General features: G+C 36.2%; 1 long non-coding RNA gene across 1 annotated transcript; it reads left to right on the forward strand.

Moving 5' to 3' along the window:
• Positions 1-1,595: 1,595 nt before the first annotated feature.
• LOC110776600 (uncharacterized) lies at positions 1,596-5,466 on the forward strand. Its single transcript, XR_008919988.1, has 2 exons — positions 1,596-3,553; positions 5,206-5,466. It is a non-coding gene; the product is annotated as an uncharacterized lncRNA (long non-coding RNA).
• The last annotated feature ends 1,312 nt before the right edge of the window (positions 5,467-6,778 follow it).

The following is a 6,778-nucleotide window of genomic DNA, read 5'->3' on the forward strand; positions in this document are numbered from 1 at the left end:
CAGTCATACAATTGCCTATAAAGTGCCGAAAATTCTAAGTACCTTAAGGGCGATCCTAGTTGGTCAAGCTTAAGGCGGATCCGGACGTGCTGTGGACTATCTACGGAGGGACGACACTTGGAGTCCTAAAGACTTGTTCTTGTTCGGTTCGGGCGCAGCTAGGGAAGGCACGCAACAAAGAGTATGCATCTAAACTATGCTAAATGATTATGTGTAAATAATATGCTTTCCTGGCTTTATGGTTTTTCCGCATGATTTATGAATTGTCATATGTATCATAACCTAACACTTTGAACTAGAGGAGGATAAACTTGATGATTGGGTTGATTCTGATGTGGAGGCTGAGGTGATAACAGATGATGTGCCTGACTTATTATTTCAGGAATGTTTGGATGGTTCTAGTAATATGGATGAGGCCTACAAGAATGGAAATATATGAACTCATCAACCATATGGGTCCATTAAATTAGAACCTTGGTTGATCTTTCCAGACAAGGCCACTTTCCTAGATGTTTTGAGGAGTTATTGCATACAAGAGGGGTTTGGACTTAGTGTTGAGAGGGCTGACAGTAATAGGTACACTGCAGTGTGTGCAATTGAAACTTGTGACTGGAGGATACATGCAAGTAAGATGTTTGACACTGTCAGTTGGGCTATTAAGGGGAACAGTGGGTGCCACAAAACTTGTGGGAGATTGGAGGAGAACCCTGTGGTGACCTCTGAGCGGCTATGTAAGAACATGATGAGTCTAATAGAGGCCAACACTGAAATTCCTGTTGAGACTATGAGGAGGTATGCACAGGAGACATTTCAATCGAGGGTTAAAAAGAGACTGTTGTACAAAGTCAGGAGTATGGCAGTAGAGAAGATACATGGTGGTTGGGCTGAGGCTTATGAGTTGCTTCCTAGGTATGCTGAGATGATTAAACAGACAAACCCAGGAAGTTATGCACTAATTTCATGGGGTGCTAGAAGTGGGGATGTGAACCCCAAGTTCAGAGCTTGTTTCTTCTCCTTTGCTGCTCAAGTCAGAGGGTTTTTGAGGGGGTGCAGGCCTATAATTGGAATAGATCACTACTATAAAAACACCCTTATAAGTCGCCCTTTTAGAGTCGCCTCAAATTAATGTGTGACACCAAAACATTTAAAGTCCCATTTTATAAAACAGGCGACACGTAAAGTTGCTAGCAGATATTCCAAAGAGACTAGCGTGTCGCCTGTATAATAAAATTAGACTCTAAAAGTTTTGGTGTCGGACATTAGTAACAGGCGACACCAATTTCTTCTTAATTTTTATTTTAATAATTTTTATTAAATTCAAATGAGATACTTTCAGTGTCGCCTCCGTTTAAAAGTGAGACTCTAAAAGTTTTGGTGTCGACAATTAATAACAGGCGACACCTATGTTTTTTTTATAAAATCAAATGAAAACATTTAGTGTCCCCTGTGATATAAAGTGGGACTCTAAAAGTGTTGGTGTCGCACATAAAACAGGCGCCACGTATCCCTCCTTAATTTTATTTCATTTTTTCTTAAAAATTGACGAGAAAATTTTAATATCATCTGTTAATAGGAAATAATAAAACAATTGACACTATATTACAATTACTAGCATACATTAAAAAGGATTAAAAAGATCTCCTCATTTTCACTTCCGGCGGAACTCCCTTCCTCTCTTCTAGTTCCACTTTTAGGGTTCGAATTATTCATCAAATCTATATGGTTGAAGATGGAGGAAATATACCGACAATGTAAGAGCATACAATCAAATGGCGGATCTTGTTCAAAAGTTATACATTGAACTTCGTTCGACTTCGAATATGTCAAAGTTGCTTCCGTTCGCAATGATTTCGACACCTCTACTCGTCTCCTTACTCAGGCTCTAGGGATTTTCTTCTCCCCTTTAAACCCTTGGTTCTTCTTTCTTCTTCCTTTGTTATGTAATTTCACTCCATTACCTTGCTTTTTAATCGACAAGATTTTGTTGAATTTTTGAAGTTGCTCTTTGTTTTCTCCATTTAATCGGGAATTTTAGGGTTTCCTTTTATTGTTATGCGGTAAAAATGGTAGATTCAAGCTAATTCTGCTGTAAGTGCTTGTCTATTTGTTTAATTTGGTTGAAATCTTCACATTGTCGATTATCTCGATTGGTGATAAAAGAATGTAAGCATCTTGTTTAATTTTTTGTGGTAGTACATTGATATAATTGCTGTCAGATGTTGATTGCGGAGGAGGGGGTTATAGAGTGAAGAAGATTTAAGAGAATTTCCTAATTTAGTAATTTGGTTTTAACTACCGACTTTTTTATCTGTCAATTGAGGATTGAGCTTTACAGTCATGTTTATTTGGACTAAACTTTCTGGAAGGAGAAGAAAATCCGATGGACAATTAACAGCTACTGAGGATCTGGTCGCTATATACCTTCTTGACACTATTGGGACTTAGTGCAGTTGATCATAACACTTTTAGTGCTTTCACATATCTCTCATTAGAAATACACTTTGCATACTGGAGGCCAGGAAATAGTAGTATATTCTATCATTATAGGAATAATAGGATGCATTAGCCTTTTTCTATGCTCAATGACATTAACATCCATGATATCTCTTTAGTATGTACATTATTGTCTCGTAAACTTGCTTGTAGATATTGAAATTGCAAGTATTTTTTAATTGTCATTGGCCTGTTGATTGGCTGGCTGGGACGGAGATGTGGACTGGAAACTAGAGTAGTGCAAAGAAAAACAAGCAAACCAGGATGTAGAAGTTAAGAAACCATTTAATGGATTATTTGTTAATGGCTACCATTTCTCCGGTGTTGGCCAACTTCCTCTAAAATCAAATATTTTGTTGTCAGATGGCTCTAGTGATGTTCCCACTGTAAAGATATTGGTTCTTTAAAAAGGGAATATATGATTCCCAAGAGTTAAGGCATTTTAATTTCTATTGGGGAGCAATCAAGCAGTTATCTTTGAGTTGATAAGTTGATATAGTGAGCTCATACTGAGAAATAATCCATGTAGTTGGCTCTTGATTTTAATTCCTTCTACTTCCAAATGTTTAGCTCTTGATTTTTCTTATGCGTTGAAAATTGGTTATGATGATATGAATCTAGGCAACTCTTTACACTGGGATCCACACCTAGTGTTCTTAGTCATCTAATTGTCGACTGAGTTTCTTGTAGGCGATGTAGCATTTTCTTACAGCTATCTTTTTCTTAGGTTGCTTTGGTGATTTGGTATTTGAGGGCTAAAACGTTATTTTCAAAGTTAAATTTACACCTCGAACTCTCAAAGCCACAAAAATATGTACAAGTAATTAATATTTCTGCTTTAGCAGGTGCGGGTACCCTTTGGTAAAAGCAATCAAATTATTGCTAATTATTCTGATATTAAAGTCATTACTGCTTTTAAATATTTTACTCCAATGCTTAGAAATGGGGAAACCGGAGGCTGGATTTGAACTTTTGTGGGTTATAAAGGCGCTGTTTGGAGTTGTTGTTTAGACATTAAGGCTCTCTATAATGCAACAACTGCTTCTACGGATTTCACGGCGTATGTTTACTTATCTTTTTGTTTTATACGGTACATATACTTTTGAATTGGTGAAAATATTGTTTGTTCAGTTGGAATGAACTTTAGTTGGAATATCTGCCATTATATTACTGAAATGTGGTGTTTGCCGTTGATTCCTAAATATAATGTATGTATTTCTTTTTTCTTTTTTTTTTGTGGTAAAATGATTTTTGTGATCTTATGCAACTAGTTTCTGGTTCATTCTCTATGCCCAGGGTTACGTTTAAGCAACATATATGGTGCAGTGGAGTTCAACCCTACTCTGCTTATTTAGGTGATCAAAGATTAGGCTTTTTGTAGAAAAGGATTATTTGTTTAATTGGGAAAATGAATTGGTATCATGTTGTTATGCGTGATCATCTGCTAGTTTCATTTTAGCGAAAATTTGCAGTTCAGGCTGCGACTTCCGTTGTTATGTCTAATGTGATTTCAGTCATCCATACGTCACCGATTGTAACCCTTTCATTTTACATGCTTCTTAGTAAGCTTGTTTTTACTAAGAAGGGTTAGATGGTGGCGCGCCAAATTTGTTAATTTTTTCCTGTCTGATTAGTTTGTCTCTTGAACATCAGTTATCAGTAAGATGATGTAAGTCTAGCTGTGATAGTCGGACCATCAATTGATCTTAGATTGCAAATTTATTATATAGTAGGTAAATTATATGGTAACAAAGCCACCTAGTGGTACGCACAAGAGTTAGCTCCTGGAATAACCCGTAGCTGCATTCATTTGCATCTGTCCTGCAGAATCTGCAATGTCAAGTTAGCTCCTGGCATAACCCGTAGCTGCATTCATATAGTATTTCTCCTTGAGCATCTTCACAATATCTGATCAGTTAGCAATTGAGCTTGAGCATATTAACCTTCCAGATTCTTTCTTTCCTCCATTGCTAAAACATGTGCAGTGATTACATCATCTATGTGAACAAATCCTATATCCTATTTTGGATACACTCCTTGAGCAACTGTATCAAAAAGTCACAAAATTTACAGACTAGTTACGTTATTCTGGTGAGATCATAGTAGCCAGTAACAGAAATAGTTTACCATGAATTCCTTTAATTAGACACTGATAAGTTGAGTGTAATAACTTAGAGTAATTCAGTACATATATCGAAATAGTTAGCATCTTAGCATACATTGTAGCGCTTGCAGTACTCAGGATCAATCCAATGTGACTCATTTAAAGGAGACACTTGTGATGCATCATCTCAGTAGCGTATAGCATAGCAGGATGATGTGAGCACAACCCTCTTCACAGAAATTGCCTTCTTACATGAATTAAAAACATTCAAGGTCCCTCTTATACATGGATCAATTAGCAGCGCCTGCAAATCATGAGAAAAGTTTGTTAGGTGTTTCCACTTGACCAGCACCTCCTGTACTATTTAACTGACATGAAATTCAATCTGCATTAGTTCATGTCAGTAGACACTTCAATCTGCATCAGTTTTATACATCTGTTATTGTTTACTGTCTTAACCTGATGCAGATTCAGTACATGTCAGTTAAATAGCAGATCTTCATAGCAGATTTTCGATGTCTACTACTGCCTGCATGTTTTTGAATTTTATATTCATTACTTTTGTGTATCGTGTGAGCCATGTGTCTTTTGTCCATCTTCTTTTACAGGCTATAAGTGCAAGAAATAGAGATAACTAAGCTAGAAACGAGCACCCCCATCATTTGGGTAGTGGTGGATATGCAACAAGAGATCGATGATGTTCGAGAAAAATTGAGAATATATTTTATTAGTAGTTGTTTGTAGTAATTTTTTCTTGTTTTCAGAGATAGAAAGCTATAACAAATTGTAGGTTAATTTTTTTGGTATACATTATTTATACTTGTTAAACCAACTTTCTTTTTTGAATTAATAAAAAATTCTTTTTGCAATTCTGCAACTCTCTATCTATGGGTTGTCATGGCTTGGTTGTCTGTTTAGCTGTTGCTGCTATTGTTTGATTGGTGCAGGCTGTTGTAGTGGGCTCTGTGTTGTTGTTACAGGTGCTTGATGTGGCTTGCAGGTGTGGTGCACTGGTGTGGCTGCAGCTTCTGGTGTAGTTATACTGCACTGTTGTTTCTGCACTACTCTTCTGTGCCCCTGCTACTGCTAGGGTTTTGCAGTTGCTTCGTGTAGTGTTGTTGGCATTCTGTTTCCCTACTGGTGGTGCTTGTACATGTTGTAGCTTTTGTTTTGTTGCTTGTATTATATGTAGCTTCTATGTTCTAGCTGTATCTTTTTGCTGGTTGTGTAATTTATCAGTCTGGGATGCAGGTTGTAATTTGTCAGTTTGTTTCTTTGGTTTGGATATATATTAAGTGTATTAATAACTTCCTTTTGGTAGTGTATTTTCTCTATTTTACCAAAAAAATAAAAATAAAACACAATTTAGGTGTCCCCTCCTATAATTACATGCGACTCCTAATAGTTAATTAATCATTTTTTTATAAAATAAAAAATACTTTTCGTTTCGCCTTTTGGTATAATAGGCGACTCAAAATGGGTAAAAATGTTTTAAAAAATAATTCAGAAAATATTTTTCGTGTCGCTTGTAAACTTAAGAGACGACTTTAAAGGTAATTAGTTTAATAAAAATAAATTTGCAAAACATCTTTCGTGTCGCCTCTTAGTATATTAGGCGACTCGATTATTAATAAATTTAATAAAAATGTTCGGAAAATATTTTTTCGTGTCGCCTATAAACATTAGAGGCGACTCGTATAATTAAAAATATATAAAAATAATTCCGGAAAATATTTTTCGTGTCGCCTAAAGAGATTAGAGGCGACATTAAAGGTTAATTAATTCTTTTAAAATAATTAAAAGTACCTTTCGTTTCGCCTATTAGTATAATAGGCGACTCGGAATGATTAATTAATTAATTATTTTTTTTGAAAAATAAATCTTTAGTGTCGCCTCTTCCAAAATAGGCGACTTGTATAGTAGTCTTCGTGTCGCCTCAAAAGGGCGACTCTAAAAGGCCAAATACTTTTAGAGTCCCTAGCTTCAGAGTCACCCCATAGGCGACACTAAAGGCCATTTAGAGGCGACTCGCAAAGGTGTTTTTGTAGTAGTGGATGGGGCTCATCTAAGTGGGTTTTACAAGGGAATCGTACTCACAACAATTGGCATTGATGGGAACAATGAAATATTTGTTCTGGCTTATGGGATAGTGGATACTGAGAGCTGTGATAGTTGGACATA

This window comes from Spinacia oleracea, chromosome 4, assembly GCF_020520425.1.
Source record: "Spinacia oleracea cultivar Varoflay chromosome 4, BTI_SOV_V1, whole genome shotgun sequence".
NCBI classification, from domain to species: Eukaryota; Viridiplantae; Streptophyta; class Magnoliopsida; order Caryophyllales; family Amaranthaceae; genus Spinacia; species Spinacia oleracea.